The sequence below is a fragment of the Halichoeres trimaculatus genome, unplaced genomic scaffold, assembly GCF_033239565.1.
Source record: "Halichoeres trimaculatus isolate MK-OKI-2021-1 unplaced genomic scaffold, fHalTri1.1 fHalTri1_scaffold_15, whole genome shotgun sequence".
Lineage (NCBI taxonomy): Eukaryota > Metazoa > Chordata > Actinopteri > Labriformes > Labridae > Halichoeres > Halichoeres trimaculatus.
This window is the reverse complement of record NW_027437193.1, coordinates 33,177,333-33,195,982: the sequence shown is the minus strand read 5'-3', so window position 1 is coordinate 33,195,982 and position 18,650 is coordinate 33,177,333.

Here is an 18,650-nt window from a genome sequence, read left to right as displayed (position 1 = left end):
ATAGCGCCACCTAGGCACACGCTAAGGGCCCTAGCTCGGGCTAGGAATGTCGTAGAGAGATGAAACCAACACTAAAACGTTCGTGTCATCGAGCCGCAAAAATCATACGCTGCTACCCTGGACCTATCTCCAACAGAAAGCCGGCTATTTGCCTCACAAAATAAAAAAAAAATTTTTTTTCCCCTTTCTGCAAAAATTTTCTCCTCTGAAACCGAAAATGGTACATGCATGAAAATACCATCACATGACAGACTAGACCCTGCTCTACAAAAGTTCTGTAGGAAGTTGTTGTTTCTGGCCCGGTTTTCGAATGGCGAGCCCTCAAAGCCGCCAGCCGCTTTTGGCCGATTTAGGATTTCTCCATGTTAGCAGATGAGGAGAACCGATTTCACCTCAAAACACACATTCTACTTGTGCCGCATTTGGGCCTCTAGACAAAAAACTACAAGTCATAGAGCTTTAAAAATTACATGGTTGGATTCCTGACAAAATCCCCTACAACAACATGATATTTTTACACAGATTAAGCCAACATTGTTGCCTACAGGACAAGTAGTTCAGATGTTTCTCATAAATAAAAAATCCATTTCCAGCACTCTTCCATCTGTCTTGTGACGCATTTGAGCTTCTAGACAAAAAAGTAAAACTCGTAAAGCTTTAAAAATGCCAAAAATGGATTCCTCACAAGCTCTACTATCAAACATCATATTTTTGACACAGATTGGGGTAAAATTGTGGACTCTGTGAGGATTTCCTCACCAGAACTTTTTCTTAAACCCCCCTCTCCACTCTACTTCTCCTCTGCCACGCTAATTAGAACTCCACGCATCCAGCTGGTGATGTCATTCAGCACAGCAGAGGATACGTTGCCATGGTATCAACTGACTCCCCGACATCCCATAATATTCTCTCTGAGCCATTAGACTCACTTCCCCCCTATGCACACCAAAACAGCCCTAACTGGGGCTAGGAATGTCGTAGAGAGATGAAACAAAAACCAAAATGTTCGTCTCATTTTGTTGGACACATTGGAGGGAAAACCGGCAGGAGCCCGAGGACCCGTCTAACGCTGCTTGCAGCTTTAATTATTATTATTCCACACGCGCTTTGAATGCTTATTAGGTCCACTAAACATATTCAAAAACTCACCAAAATTGGCACAGACATTGTGACAGCCAAAAAATTTTATAAAATGAATAAAATTAAACCCGACATCCCATAATAATCTCTCTACAGCCAAAAAACCTCAAAAAACCACTAAAAAACACACAAAAATGGCTCTAGCTCGGTCCAGGAATGTCCGAGAGACATGAAACCAACACCAAAACGTTCGTCTCATTGAGACGCACAAAAAATATAGGACGTATTTTCGCGTAGCTCCAACAGGAAGCCAGCAATTTGCCCGCCAAAATAAGAGTTTTCAGAATTTTAAGCCTTTCTACAAACATTAACTTGTCAATAACCAAAAATGGTACTGGCATGAAAATTGGCTCACATAACAGACCAGACCCTGCTCTAAAAAAGTTGTGGGGGAAGTTGTTGTTTCGGGCCCGGTTTTCGAATGGCGAGCCCTCAAAGTCGCCGACCACGCAATGTTAACAGATGGGAGAGGAGCTTCAGTGAAGCAGTTGGGCCTCTAGACAAAAAAGTAAAAGTCGCACAGCTTTAAAAATGACATGGTTGGATTCCTCACAAAACGCTCTTCAAGAAAATCATATTTTTACACAGATTAGGTCAACATTCTGGCCTACAGGATGAGTAGTTTGTCCTTTGGGGAATTTGATCCTCCTGCACTTCTGTGATGATGTCACACACTGATTAGGAGCTCCACACAGCTGGTCACATGACTCAGCAGAGGACACAATGACTCTCTCCTCCATTAAAGTGCTTATTAGACCCCCTGAACATGCTCAAAAACTCACCAAAATTGGCACACACATTTCAAGCATCAAACTCTTCAATATAATACCAAACATCCCATAATATTCCCTCTGTCCACATCTACAACATTCAAACAGCCATAGCAGCCAGTAGGAATGTCCTAGAGAAATCAAACCAACATCAAAATGTTCATCTTATTGAGACGAACAAATTACTTGCTGACACCCTGACCTTTCCCTGACAGGAAGTTGGCTATTTCTCTTCAGCATAGCAGAGGATACATTGCCATGGTATCAACTGACTCCCTGACATCCCATAATATTCTCTCAGAGCCATTAGGCTCACTTCCACCTATGCACAGCAAAATAGCCCTAACTGGGGCTAGGAATGTCCTAGAGAGATGAAACCACCACCAAAATGTTCCTCTTATTCTGTTGGACACAGTGGGGTCAATACCATGATAGTAGGGCAAAACCGGCATGAGCCCCGAGGACCCGTCTAACGCTGCTTGCAGCTTTAATTTTTTTTTCTTATTATTCCACACCGTCAATGAACGCTAATTTGACCCCCTAAACATGCTCTAAAACTCACCAAAATCGGCACGCACATCAGGATCGCCAAAAAATTCGAGAAAATACCAAACATGACCCCTGACATCCCATAATACTCTCTAGAGAACCAAAAAACCTAAAAAAAAAATACACAAAAACACACAAAAACGGCCCTAGCCGCCACTAGGAATGTCGTAGAGAGATGAAACCAACACCAAAATTTTCAGCTCAATGAGACGCAAAAATCATACGCTGCTACCCTGGACCTATCTCCAACAGGAAGCCGGCTATTTTGCCTTTCAAAATAAGAGTTTTCTGCATTTTTTCCCTTTCTGCAAAAATTTTCTCCTCTGAAACCAAAAATGGCACATGCTTGAAAATACCATCACATGACAGACTAGACCCTGCTCTACAAAAGTTGTGAAGGAAGTTGTTGTTTCTGGCCCGGTTTTCGAATGGCGAGCCCTCAAAGCCGCCGACCGCTTTTGGCCGATTTAGGATTTCTCCATGTTAGCAGATGAGGAGAAAAGATTTCAGGTCAAAACACACATTCTACTAGTGCCGCATTTGGGCCTCTAGACAAAAAACTAAAAGTCATAGAGCTTTAAAAATTACATGGTTGGATTCCTGACAAAATTGTCTACAACCATATGATATTTTTACACAGATTTAGCCAACATTGTGGCCTACAGGACAAGTAGTTCGGCCATTTCTCTAAAGTAAAAAATCCATTTCTAGCACTTTTCCAGCGCTTTTACAGCGTTTTTGTGACGCATTTGGGCTTCTAGACAAAAAAGTATAATTCGTACAGCTTTAAAAATGCCAAAAATGGATTCCTGACAAGCTCTTCTATCAAATATGATATTTTTGACACAGATTGGGATAAAATTGTGGACTCTGTGAGGACTTCTTTACATTACATGCCTGATAAACTCTCAGTCTCCACTCTGTTTGGGGTTCTGTCACGCTAATTAGAACTCCACGCATGCAGCAGGTGATGTCATTCAGCACAGCAGAGGATACGTTGCCATGGTATCAACTGACTCCCAGACATCCCATAATATTCTCTCAGAGCCATTAGGCTCACTTTCACCCTATGCACACCAAAACAGCCCTAACTGGGGCTAGGAATGTCGTAGAGAGATGAAACCAACGCCGAAATGTTCGTCTTATTTTGATGGACACATTGGAGGGAAAACCGGCAGGAGCCCGAGGACCCGTCTAATGCTGCTTGCAGCTTTAATTATTATTATTATTCCCTCCTCCAGTAAATCGCTTATTAGGTCCTCTTAACATATTCGAAAACTCACCAAAATTGGCACACAGATTATGGATGCCGAAAATTTTCGTTTGATACTAAACATGACCCCCAACATCCCATAATAAGCTCAATAGCGCCACCTAGACACACGCTAAGGACCCTAGCTCGGGCTAGGAATGTCGTAGAGAGATGAAACAAACACCAAAATGTTCGTATGATCGAGACGCAAAAATCATACGCTGCTACCCTGGACCCATCTCCAACAGGAAGCCGGCAATTTGCCCCCCAAAAAAAAAAAATTTTTTTTTTTAGCCTTTCTTTAGAAATTATACCCTCTGAAACCAATAATGGTACATGCTTGAAAATACCATCACATGACAGATTAGACCCTGCTCTCCAAAAGTTGTGAAGGAAGTTGTTGTTTCGGGCCCGGTTTTCGAATGGCGAGCCCTCAAAGCTGCCGACCGCTTTCAGCCGAATTAGGATTTCTCCATGTTAGCAGATGAGGAGAACCGATTTCAGGTCAAAACACACATTCTACTAGTGCCGCATTTGGGCCTCTAGACAAAAAACTAAAGGTCATAGAGCTTTAAAAATTACATGGTTGGATTCCTGACAAAATTCCCTACAACCACATGATAGTTTTACACAGATTAAGCCAACATTGTGGCCTACAGGACAAGTAGTTTGGCCATTTCTCTAAATTGCATAATCCATTTCTAGCACTCTTCCATCTGTATTGTGACGCATTTGTGCTTTTAGAGAAAAAAGTATAACTCGTACAGCTTCAAAAATGCCAAAAATGGATTCCTGACAAAAATTACTATCAAATTTGACATTTTTGACACAGATTGGGGTAAAATTGTGGACTCTGTGAGGATTTCATCACCAGCAGTTTTTCTTAAACCCCCCTCTCCACTCTACTTATCCTCTGTCACGCTAATTAGAACTCAACGCATGCAGCTGCTCATGTCACTCAGCATAGCAGAGGATACGTTGCCATGGTATCAACTGACTCCCCGACATCCCATAATATTCTCTCAGAGCCATTAGACTCACTTCCACCCTATGAACACCAAAACAGCCCTAACTGGGGCTAGGAATGTCATAGAGAGATGAAACAAACGCCGAAATGTTCGTCTCATTTTGTTGGACACATTGGAGGGGAAACCGGCAGGAGCCCGAGGACCCGTCTAATGCTGCTTGCAGCTTTAATTATTCCCTCCTCCAGTAAATCGCTTATTAGGTCCTCTTAACATATTCGAAAACTCACCAAAATTGGCACACACATTATGGATGCCGAAAATTTTCGTTTGATACTAAACATGACCCCCAACATCCCATAATAAGCTCAATAGCGCCACCTAGGCACACGCTAAGGGCCCTAGCTCGGGCTAGGAATGTCGTAGAGAGATGAAACCAACACCAAAATTTTCAGCTCAATGAGACGCAAAAATCATACGCTGCTACCCTGGACCTATCTCCAACAGGAAGCCGGCTATTTCCCTCCCAAAAAAAAAAAAAAATTTTTTTACCCTTTCTTTAGAAATTATACCCTCTGAAACCAAAAATGGTACAGGTTTGAGACTACCATCACATGACAGACTAGACCCTGCTCTCCAAAAGTTGTTCAGATAGTTGTTATTTCTGGCCAGGTTTTCGAATGGCGAGCCCTCAAAGCCGCCGACCGCTTTTGGCCGATTTAGGATTTCTCCATGTTAGCAGATGAGGAGAACAGATTTCAGGTCAAAACACTCACTACTAGTACTTCTACTAGTGCCGCATTTGGGCCTCTAGACAAAAAACTACAAGTCATAGAGCTTTAAAAATTACATGGTTGGATTCCTGACAAAATTGTCTACAACCATATGATATTTTTACACAGATTAAGCCAACATTGTGGCCCACAGGGCAAGTAGTTCGGCCATTTCTCTAAAATACAAAATCCATTTCTAGCACTCTTCCATCGGTGTTGTGACACATTAGGGCTTCTAGAGAAAAAAGTATAACTCGTTCAGCTTTAAAAATGCCAAAAATGGATTCCTCACAAGCTCTACTATCAAATATGATATTTTTGACACAGATTGGGGTAAAATTGTGGACTTGGTGAGGATTTCTTTACATTAGATGGCTGATAAAAACTCCCTCCAGCCTCTAGTTACACTAGTGTCACGCTAATTAGAATTCCAAGCATGCAGCTGCTGGTGATGTCATTCAGCATAGCAGAGGATACGTTGCCATGGTATCAACTGACTCCCCAACATCCCATAATATTATCTCAGAGCCACAAGGCTCACTTCCACCCTATGCACAGCAAAACAGCCCTAACTGGGGCTAGGAATGTCGTAGAGAGATGAAACCAACGCCGAAATGTTCATCTCGTTTTGATGGACACATTGGAGGGAAAACCGGCAGGAGCCCGAGGACCCGTCTAACGCTGCTTGCAGCTTTAATTCTCTCTTTTAGTTTATGTTGATGAAGATTGTAAACAAAAAGTTTAAAAGGTTATTATAAGAAATATTCATGTTCTGCTGTAACTCACTGTGATACTACAAAATCAAAATTAGGAAAGAAAAAATATTTTCAAAAAATAATTAAAAAAAAGAATGAAAAAAAGAAAAAATAATAATAAAAAAAGTTCTGATTGAAAAAAAGAATAAAAAAAAAAAAAAGAAAGAAAAAAAAAAAAAAAAGTAACTCCGCCATCGTGTCTCTGTTGAGTCACTTTGCCGGTCCCAAGCCCAGATGAAGGAGGAGGGCTTTTATTATTATTATTATTTTGATATTTAAAGGATTTAAAGGCTGAGGGCTGATATTTGTGCAGCCACAAACTGAATTTGAATGATTATATTGAACTTAAAAAGCTTGATCTCAAATTGATTTTAATGTTCCCTACTTGGAAATTCAACTCTTGATCTATATTCCTTAGATTAATAAATATAAATTTAATCTCAGTTCAGAGAGACACGTCCAGTACATAGTCTATGACCATGAGGTAGACTAACTGAGCTCAGATTCAGGTTTTATCAGGTTTTCTTTAAACGTTAAAGTACATACACGCCTGTTTTGTTTAAACACACCTAGCAATTAATTCATTATTACTACAGTTACCACTACTGTTAACTAGTTAGCTGGTTAGAACAAATGCCAACTAAACACTGTGACATTTCCCAGACTTCATAACCACCACACATAGAAACACAAACTGCTGTGTATGTTCAATTTCAGATTATGCTTTTCAAATTCAATATAATGAGTCAGATTAAGTTTCTGGTGGCCCAACTCTCAGCCCATATTACCATGTTCACTCACTTTTTGTCTCTCCAACCACTCCATTCCTCTCCATATTGTATTACGTTTTTATCCTAATGTCTGATTGGAATAAAAATAAAACCACTGGTTTCTCTCCTTACACTTTCTGTAAGGAGGGAATTTATGCTTTCATGGTTTCTACATCCTGGAGCAGTTTGGTCTCCTTTACATCTTCAAGCTTATTTATGCTGATTTGTTCTGTATTCCACAGACATCAGAGTATTTGTACAATATCCAGTACATATCTACATCATAACCAGGGTTCAAATTACACAGTGGCCTCCACTCAGGAGCAGCAGCGGACTGTAATGTCACACACAACAAACAGTGCTATCCATGGTGCTGAAACAAGCTCTGTACAACTGATACACCAGCTGGATACTGAGAGGAAGAAAGGCCTGCTGTCACTGTTAGTTGGTCAGCTGCTGAAAAAAAATCACCTCAAGGAAAATTTCTGTTTCTGCTTTAAGGCAAAAACAGTTCCTGTTTCAATAGCGAGAAACAACAACAACAACAAAATAGTTAATTGGAAAAATTAAACAGTTGATCACAATTAATGTATTAATAAACACATAAGGAAAAAAAATGTATTCATTCAATAAATTAATTTAAACCAATTAAAACCAAATAAATAAAATCAATTTTATTTATTTGGTTTTATTTTTGAGACGCACACAAACGCACAGACGTACATGTACACTGCAAAATCTTGAGTGTTAATTCAACTCCCATAGTGTTAAATTTAACACTTTCCTAGAGTTTATATAAATCTCACTGACTCAGAGTTAAATTACTTCTTTGGAAAGTGTTAAATTTTGAACTCTCTCATAGTGTTAAAATTCTAACACCCACCATGTTATTTTACCAAACTAAAAGTCGTTTTTTTCACACTAAGCTAAGTTGTTCTGTTACACTAGGGGGTTTAATTTCTAGCATTTACAGTATTAATACATCACCCATTCAGTGTACACTGCAAATCTGAGAGGGTCAATTTAACTCCCTTAGTGTTAAATTTACCACTGCTCTGTGGTTTATATGGGAACCACTGAAAAAGTGTTAAATTAACACTTTTCCAAGTGTAAAAAGTTTAAGACTATAACAGTGTCACCCAGTAAACTCTTACAATGTAAAATAACACCACAATGGTGTTAAATTATCACTCAGTTGGTATACGTTGTTCTTCCATTGGTACCACTATGATAATCACCAAAAAACAGATTGAAGTGACACTAAGAACATTTATTTGTTCTCTTCATCAATTTACAGGAGAAATGTGAAGGGACATACACTATCATCCAAAAACTTCTGTAACACAAGGTAGTCTATAGATGCAGTTCCCTCCTCTCTCACGGTTCACTGCAAAGTTGAAATGGCATAATTTAACTCTGTGGGAGTTAAATTTAACACTGCTCTGGGGTTTATGCGGGAACCTCTGAAAAAGTGTTAACACTTTTCAAAGTGTCTAAAGTTTAACACTATGACAGTGTCAACCAGTCAACTCTCACAGTGTAAAGTATTAACACCACAATGGTGTTAAATGGACACTAGGTTGGTGAACATACACTGTAAAAAGGGAATCTCTAGTCAGTTGAAGTGATGTAATTTTTTTAATCAATCCAACTCAATATTTTAAGTTAAGGTTTCCAATGTATTTTTTGTGGATCATGTCAACTTGAAATTCTGCGTTGCTACAACTAATAAAACAAAATAGTTGGACCAACTTAAATGAATTGCTTCAATTGGTCACACCTAAATACATTAAGTTCTTTGAAATGAAATTAACAAGTTCATTTAACACAACTTAATAGGTCAAATAAACTAAATATTTCAATTCTTTTCAAATCAACATTTGCATCAGTCCAACTTAAAGTTTTCAGCTGTTTCAACTCAATAATCTGCAAAACCCAAAAGGAAAAACCGTGGGTGAGGAGGGAATGCTGTGGATATGAGACCCTGCTGCACATTGAGATACACACAGGGACAGTGTGTCTGTGCTCCATGGCATGGACCAGCTGTCTGTGGTCCACTGTGCTAGCTGGCTGTCTGTACTCACCCTCATACGAGAATTCCATTCCTAATTGTGACTTCAAATTCAAAGACCAAATTGAAAATTCTTGGATTTCTGAATTAGATCTTTGAATTTTCAGATGAGAGGAAGATGTAACAGAGTTTACAATGCATTCTGTACAATAAGTGTACTTTGAGAATTTCCTTAGTGAGTCACTGTTTATTGACCATTAAGATGGAGCCCTTTAAATTTTTCCTCCTACATTTTTTGGGTGTTTATGCAGAATCATGAGCTTATTCTTGTGTAGTTTCACACCACTTTAGACAATCTTTAGAAGTGCCATTTGTTCTATAGCTTATGTTTCATGTCTGGTGATGATGTCCCGTTGCAGAAACCAACAGGCATAAAATCCATTCTTTGTATGTTTGGTAGCAGAGGCACAGAGAAGATTTTAAAAGACATTTGATGTGTGCTTTTTGTCTTCTTACAGGGATGTGTTTAAAATATCAACTTATTTCCATTCAGACATCTAGATGCATGTAGTTGTTTATTTTGTCCACTAGATGTCACAGTTGTGCCGTGTAGAATCACTGGAAGACCTGTGAATATGTCAGCTCCCTCCATGTGCCAATCATCACACGTTACACAGACCTTCAATACATTTTATTGCTCTCATTCATCCCCTGTAGCAAGTGTTTGCAAGTTAAATGAAGGTGAAATATCAGGATAGATAACAGCTAAACTGTAGTGTTTATATAAGTGTCCTGTTTGCTTCACACAGATTCTGCAAATATTTTGTTTCAACACAAAGTTGAACTCTTTTTGCACCTTTATCAAATAAACTCGATGTATCGGGGGTTTTTACACATGAGATATATAAAATGACTATACTGCAACCATGGAGTACAAACAGTCACACTAATGTTTTCAGATGTCTGAACTTAAATGTCTTCAGTAATTTACTGTGGCTGAGAAGTGCAAACGAAAATTACAAAGTGTAAAACACTTTTTCAAATCAAAAAACCAATATACATTTCTTAAAACAAAATTACATTTGGAAAAACAAATTTACACTTAGAAAGACAAATTAAAAAGGAAACAAACAAAATAACATTTTGCGAAACAAATTTACAAATGAAAAAACAAATTTACAAATGAAAGAAAAAATTACATTTTGTGAAACAAATTTACAAATGATAAAAAAAAAATCGTGAAACACCTTTATAAATCCTGAAACAAATTAACAAATTATCCAAAACTGAAATGGAATGTACTAAATGCTGAGCGTGACCCAGAAGTGGTTACCAGAGGCGTCAGTCACTGGGTGCATCTCAAAGCGATAAAGTTCCATCCATCCTTCCTCCACTTGTGTCTTACACTTGGGTCTCAGTCCTTCCCACCAGAGATGCATGGGAGAGACACGAGGAAATAAAGAGAGGATAGAGGATGGAGGAGGTTTGTTTTTAGAGCAATGGAACATCCACTCCTCCGGAGCGTCACATGAAGCAACGTGTTTCAGTGATGACAGCATCAGCTGATCACCTCTGGATCATCTGTCAGTCAGCTCTAACAGCTGTTTGTGTGTCTGGGCATGTGCACTGTAATAACTCTGATCAAACAGAAACAGTAACAGAACTTTGTCTGTTTCTTTAAATGTTTAACAAACACGTTACCATGAAGAAAACCTGCTCTCTGTTTATTCTGTGTGCTGTTTAGAAGCTTGAGGAACACTTTACCGGTAAAATGCATAATTGTGAGATTATTTATGAATTATTTAGCCTTTATCTAGATTGTGAACTTGGAAACGTATTAATTTAACCTAGTTTATTGTGTTTCAGGAAGATATCATTTATGACATTTCAGTATAAATCCTTCATTATATTGATTTAATGATGGTTGTGTTCAGTGTTTTGTGCTTTAAACTCACAGCAAACACTTTATTACCAGATTTATGATCAGTTTCAGAACGATCCCCTGTGCCTGTTTTCAGCTCGTCTTTTCTCTCATTGAACTCTGTTGTGTTTGTGAAGTTTCATGTGAAGTCTGAGCTGCTGCAGCGTCCAATCAGAGAGTGATATTCCATATGGGGGCGTGTCTGTCAGTGAAAAGACTTCTGCAAAGCCAGCTCTCGTGTTTCCTCAATCATAGCTCCTCTGATCAGTCTCCTCCATCCTCTTTCCTCTGCCCTCAGAGCACAGTTATCGCTTGGGGACAGTCTTCAAAATGGTGACTAAGAAAGTACTTCCGGTGCCGCGTAGAAGATAAGGACGGAGGAAGCACAAAATTAACGCATTGAGACGCACCCACTGTGTTGACGGAAGTTGCGAAGGAAAGGGCGGTGTGATATCAGTGGAGTGTATACGAGTTTTAAAAAGAATTTCATGAGCATAAAGTATGTTCTGGATAACTGATTGAGGAATTGATTGAAAGTAAGAATATGGTGTGCTTGAATGATGGTAGTGGTACAATAATAAATATTAGAAATGGTACAGAGTCAGCAATAGACCTTACCATAGTTTCAGATTCACTTGCTGGATTGTGTACATGGCATGTAACTAAAGAAACCACCATTGGAAGTGGCCATTATCCTATTGTTACTGAAGTGGGATTAAGAGTGGAAAAAGGTGATTTTAGTGGTTTAAAGAAATGGACATAGTACCGCTGAATGGGTGAAATTTAAATGTCTTTGTAATCAAGGCATTGGGAAAATTGATATAAATGAAGATGTTGATCATTTAAATTTTGCTGTGTGTAGAGTTATCCTAGAGGCAGCAATAGAATAGAATAGAATAGAATAGAAAATACTTTATTTGTCCCCGAGGGGAAATTCAGGAGTCACAGCAGCATTTAAGAAAACAAAAGTAAGAAAGAGTATAGAAAGTGCAAAAAGGTCCATAAGAAATTAGATGACGACATCCCGTCCACCACTCTCCAGCCCAGCCAGTCTCCACCTCCACAGGGTCCAGGACTGAGCCTCCCCAGCAGTCTGTTCAGTCTCTGTCTCCTGGATCCTGTCTGCCCACAGCAGGTGAAGCTCCTCCAATGTGGCACCGGCGTCCGATGTCAGCTCCGTCAGCCACGTCTGTGAACAGCACGATGCTGCTGGGTTAGCACAGCTAGCTCGTCCATCCCCAGGAGCTAGATCCCACGTTCCCAACAACGATGGATGGAAGGACAGGTCCACGTCGTCACCTCCCAGCTCACATCCGAGAACCAGCACGTCGTCCTCACCTCCTCCTCCTCAGCTCGAGGGAAATCATCAAGCCCTATACTAGTTAGCATTGACATGCTACAGGCTGCTAACAGCTAATTTCACATGTAAACAATGCAGCCATGGTTACATGTAGGATCTCCAGACAAACACAGGAGAAACGTAGTAAAAAATATCGCTGAAGCCATAAAAAGTTTGGTGTCTGTGACCGACAATGAACCATACAAAGTGATGATCCACTCCAAATACAAAGATGACGAAAAAGAGACGAAAAAAAATTACAAGAAACGGACAAAGACGAGAGAGCTGCTGCAACAGGCAACTACTTGGGTAGCGCCTAGCAACGAAAATCCAACTGCAAAGCAGTTTACAAATGAAAGAAAAAATTACATTTTGCGTAACAAATTTACAAATGAAAAAAAAAAAAATTGCGGAACACTTTTACAAATCCTGAAACAAATTAACAAATTACACAAAACGGAAAAGGAATGTACTAAAAATGTACTAAAACCACATTTGTAAAATCAGACTGCAAAGTAGTCTATTCAAGAGAAACTGGGTGAGTACAAGAAAAAGATTGTTCCGTGGTGGACAAAAGAGTGCAGTACAACAATTAAAGCCCAAATAAGTCATTTAAGATGTTAAAAAGAGATCACAGTTTTTTGTAACTAAGTTGGAAGAGAGACAGGAATTGAGAAAGTGAGGAGAATGATTAGGAGAATGAATTGGGTTAAATGTGAGTATGTGTTTCCAGTTCTGATTGATGGGGAACAGACTGCAATAAGAGAGCAACTGTCATTACAACTTTAAAAAGTTAACGAAAGCATGTCTGACTACGACACTGATGAAGATGATCTTTATGAACCCGAAAATAATGATGCTGAAATTCATCAGATGGAGTTAGAATGGGCAGAGAGGGAGACGAGGCACAGTCATGTCGCTCCTGGAGCCACAGCTGAAGTCGTGAAAGAGAGAGTGACAGACAACTGCTGGTGCACTTGTCTGAAGTGTGAAGTCATGTCGACAGAGGTGAAGTGCTACTGCTGCCACGAATGAAACGTCATCATGCCACAGATGCAAGACCTTTCAATTGATGAGGAGGACAGTGTTGCAGCTTCTGTCTGCATCACAAACAATAATGACTTCCCTGCATTACTGAATGAGCGTGTCTTAAGCTGCGTTTCCACCAAGCAGTCCGGGTCGGTTGAGTACGGTTTGGGACGGTTTGGGACAGTTAGGCCTGATCCCGTTTGCGTTTCCACAGCAAACTGTGCCCTCTCGTGGTTGGCGGCGTGTAAGCCTGATGCCAAAAGCCACAGCTGGTAAACAATAGCGCGACGCCGTAGCAGCTTACCCCGCTATTAAATCCAACAAAGAAGAAAACGCGACACAGTAAACAAAGAGCAAAGATGGAAGACATGCAGCATTTCATCCTCTCTGTGATTTTCATGTAACTCTCTGTTACAAAGTGCAATCAAGCTTCGTTTCAGAGAAGTCTGTGAGCCGCCAGGAGAAATGCAGCCGCTGTCGGGGTAAGTGACGATTCTTTTGACCAATCAACCGTCTGCAGTGTGTTGCTCCACCTTCCGAGTGCGGATCGGTTCAGTCTGGCACCGATACGAAAGGGTCCCAAAAAAGTGGGACGGTTTTTAGGGATCCGTCCCGGGATGAGTCAGTGGAAACGCCGCTAAAAGCGCACCGTACCAAGACGAACCGACCCAGACTACTTGGTGGAAACGCGGCTTTACAGACCTTTTTCCACGTACCTAGGTACGTGGAAAAAGCAGTAGCACTCCACCTCTGTCGGCATGACTTGAGTCAGAAATCCTCTTGGGCAAGCCAATAATAACAGCTAATGTATTAAAAAAAGACGTTTATATTACAAAAAATCACAAAAGCTGCATTAAGTTTTGATCCCTTATGCAGTGATGGCTTGTCAGGCGACAAAGCACAGCTCTGCTCTTCGAGAGAGAAACAACTGAGTCATTTGACCTGGTTGCTGAGCTCCCTCCCGATACTGAAAACTCCATGACCCATCCACAGTACGTCCAGCAGCTCAGAGAACGGCTGGAGCTCTCACATCAGCTGGCACGGGAGGCTTTAGGAAAATCTGTTCAACAGGCCAAACGACAGTTCGACAAAAACATGTGTCAAGTCCAATATAAAGTCCGAGATGCAGTTTTGCACCTGATAAAGGGCACCAAGAGGGTGAAAAACAGAGTAAGAAAGTTCCTACCATCCTATGAAGGTCCCTATCTCATTGTGGGACTGCTGGACGACTTGGTCTACAGGATTAAGAAGAGCCCACGATCAAAAACCAAGGTAGTTCACCATGACAAGCTAAAGGCCTACCACTCCAGGGCCACGCTGAATAACAGCTGGGTTTTTTATGATGCTGACACCTGGACGCCAGTGGAGGTGCTGCCACCTTTACCAGACTCTGGATCCTTCACCCTGGATGTTGGGCTCAGCGAGCTGAAAGAGACCCCATCAGAGAACGAAGACGCAGCCCTGGAGTAAATTCAAAGTCTCTACTCACCATCACCGGATCAGAGCAGCAGCCAGGTCCCTGACCTCCCTCCTCAGCCTCAACTAGATGAGGCTGGGACCCAGTCTTTTGCAGAGGGACCCAGCCGTCGTCATCCTTTGAACTTTATGCCTCTTTGAAGATCCTAGAGAAGTCACAGACTACCGGATATGCTTGGTGACTGGGTTAGTCACTGAACTGAGTTAAAAAGGATCTACCCCAAGGTAGGGTGTAGGCGGATCGCTGCCCTCCTTGGAGAAAACAAAAACAAAAAGGAAAAAAACAAAAACAAAAAAAGAGTTCCAGAAATGTTCAAAGCTGTAAATGTTCAAAGAGATTTGGATATTTTTGCATATTGTTCCTTATATGGGTCTAATAGTTCGTTTCTTGACAAGAGTAATTTGGACAGTTTAACTTTGCATTTCAGTCTTGATATCCTGCATGTTTATGGTCTAAACTGTTAGAATTTCAATCGAGGTTGACACATGCAATTGAAGAAAAAAAAAAAGTTCAATTTGCTTATATGTGTAGCTAAGGTGTAAACTCATTTTCTCCTTTTTGAGTCTGATGTCTATAAGTGGTATCACATAAAGGTTTGATTTAAGTAGTCTTCATGACCACATCTCTCCTTTTCAAAGTGTGTGTATACTGTAGATGTTGTATTCTGCATGTGTTTGGTTACATTCTTACAGGAAGGTTATGCAGTATGCCTACATTGACATTATATGGACATTTACGTTTTCACCTGAAATTGTTTTACCACAACAGGAGGACTCATTCAAGGACTGTGGGAAACAAAGGTTGTATTGTGGCATGTTTTCATTTATAATGTCTAATGTTTACCTTCTTTAGAAGTAACGTGCTGAGGTGATGTTCATGTCATCATCCAGAGTGGGGGTAGTGTTACTGGCCAGCCCTGCCTCTTTAATGGGATGACAGGCTCTGTGTGTGTGTGACGTAGACGGCAGGCGGGAGAATGTGAGTGAGGGGAGACCGTCTGAGTGCTGGTTATGTGTGAAGCAGGAGTTCTGCAGCAGGGGTACATCATCATTTTTGCTCATAGTTATAACAGTGTCCACTATTTGGCCCAGAGTAAGCAGAACTGTTCTATTTGCCTAAATAAATGTGCGGTTGTGCACGAAGAGCACCTTTTCCTCCTGTTTCCTCTTTCCCACACTTTTGGCCCTGACTCCTAGACGCAAGTTACCAGCAATAAGCCAAAAAAGAAACTAATTCAGCTCTTCCAACTATGGTTCGGAGACAGACTGAACCCCAGGGGCTCTAATTTTGTGGCGCAGCGCAGGGGGCGCAAGCCTGGCGCACCATGCGCAGTTCTAATTTCGTGCAGCGCACCTCCGTGCGCTGCAAATTTGACAATTTGGTAGACCATATGCGCAGAGATGGGTGTGACTGAGCACCAGGGGGAGTTGACAGCGCACCAGGGGGAGGTGTTAGCATTTTTGTGCCAAAAACAGCGCAGAAAGTGTGCTGAAGCTCGCTAGCTCCAACCTGGTCTATTCTCGGCGCAAAGCGGAGCGCACCCTCCACAGCTGCAATTTGGTGACAGGCGCACATGTGCGCACATGTCAACAAAGCCTCAGAGGCAGGTTTCCAGAGTGTCAGGCACATTTTAATGCAAAAAACAATCAAAGTAATCACTATTTAATGTAACCGTCTGAACCAGCATATACATTTGTATCTATATTAACTGTCCCGTCACATCTGATGTCAGATTAAAGCCGTTTGTCATAATGGAAAGTTAACCTGACCGCAGCTGGAAGTTTGATGCACATCTTACAATTAAACAATAAACAGCCTTAACATCTGATACTGAGTATATGTCTGGTTCTCTCATTTCATTTAATTCAAAGAAAAGAGGGAGAAAAAAGACAAAGAAAAAAGAGACAAAATAAATGTGTGTCACTCAGGATTTACCCGTGATTTCCCATATTTCTCTGTTTTAGTCTTTATTTTTAACCTGATCTAAAAAGATGGAGTACATTATTGTAAGGAGGATGAGGTGGATACACTGGGAGAGTATACAGTATATCACCAAAGGTTCTGCTATTTGGCGATGACAAACCAGGAGTGCAGGTGGATCAAAAGTATTCTGAATGGATAAGCCAGCTGTGTAACTGTCTCTTCATTTTGTTCTCCTATTAATGACAAAGGAACAGATTACATCTGTCCGGGAGCTGGCCCACACGGTGACACGCTTCATGTCCTCCGATGTGCCCCGCTGTCCATTCTCCTGCTGCAGGGACAGCGGCTCTGACCATCTTCGCTATCGGGTCTTTCCAGCACACTGTTTTCGCGGTGCTGGGGATCAGTCAGACCAATCAGACGCTGTGCCTCAGCCACAGCGCATTTAAAGGCAAGGAGAGGTGCTCATTTGATTGGTAAAAACAGCGCTCGGCTGTGTTAAACCCACTCACGGCTTTTCTCCTCCCTCTCTGCCATTTGCCCGGAGGGAGGCATGGACGCGCTCCTCTGCGCTCCTCTGCGCTCCTCTGCGCCTTGACTGTGCCTCTCTTGGCACTGCAGGAAACTTGCAAAGTGCGCCGGTCACGCCCTGTCCGCACGGCAAAGGGCGGTGCAGAGCAGGTGTGCCTGCGCTTGCGCCTGGTCTACGAAATTAGAGCCCTAGGAGGTAACAGTAAAGCTAGAAGTAACAGCAGTAGATGTAATGTTATCAGAGAGCCAGTATTAGTAGTAAACGTGAAAGTCACGGTAAAAGTAGTATGGAGTTTGTAGTATAGTAGTTAATAATGGCAGGCAGCAGTAAGTTAGTAGCAGCAGCAGTCATGGTAACATTAGCGAGAGTAACTTACATATAATTTTTTTGATAACATAAATAACACTCAATCTCAACGGGGCAACGTTTCTTACTTACCCAGCCATGCATGTGGAGTTTGCCCTCAAGGTGTAGCTGCTTCTCCTATTGACGATTGCCCATGCCTGGTACATCCTTGTCTTCCACCCTTGTTGTTGACTGGGCAGCACTTCTGATTGCACGACACAAAAGTCGTTGCTTAAATTGTTATACTGCAAATCTTGAACATATCCATTCAAGATGTAGTTATCGGCGTCCAAAGATTTATAGGCCTTCAGTTTGTCTTTCGTGTAAACCCTCGGCTTCTCGACAAAGTGATTGTAAATGTCTGGGCTTTACACAGTCCTGCCACATCATCCATCCATTTAGGGACCCCCTTGAAAATGAGATGCTGCATCTCAAGGGGCTATCCCTTAATAAATTCAATTCAATTCAATTCATCCAGTGAGTGGGATTGTAGGGGTGTTTGAATGTTGTCCCATCAGTCAGAGTCAACTTTTTGAAAAAGCATTTATGGTCTCAGAGAGTGACTGCACTGCAAAAACTGAAATCTAATCAAGTGTTTTTGTCTTATTTTCAGTAGAAAATTCCTTTTTAAACTCAATATGAGCCAAATTCACATGACCAATCCAGAAAAATGTCTTGTTTAAAGTTATTTAAAGACAAAAATGAGGTCTGAATTGATCGTAACCAGTAAAAAAAAATCTGCCAATGGAACAAGAGAAAAGTTACTTGCATTAAGACATTGTTCTAGTCTCAAGGAAATTTTCAAGCAATCTTTTCTTGTTCCATTGGCAGATTTTTTTACTGGTTACAAGCAAATCAAACCTCATTTTTGTACTCTGATAACTTGAAACAAGATACTTTTCTGGAGTGATAAGTTGAAAGTGGCTCATATCGAGTATAATAAGACAATTTTTAATTAAAAAAAAGACAAAAACACTTGATAAGATTTCAGTTTTTTGCAGTGTGTGAAGGGGTCTAGCAATAACCCGGCTAGGTACAGGCATGTAAACATGAATAACCCTATTTAAAAAACAGAATATGCTCATATTCTGTTTTTTAC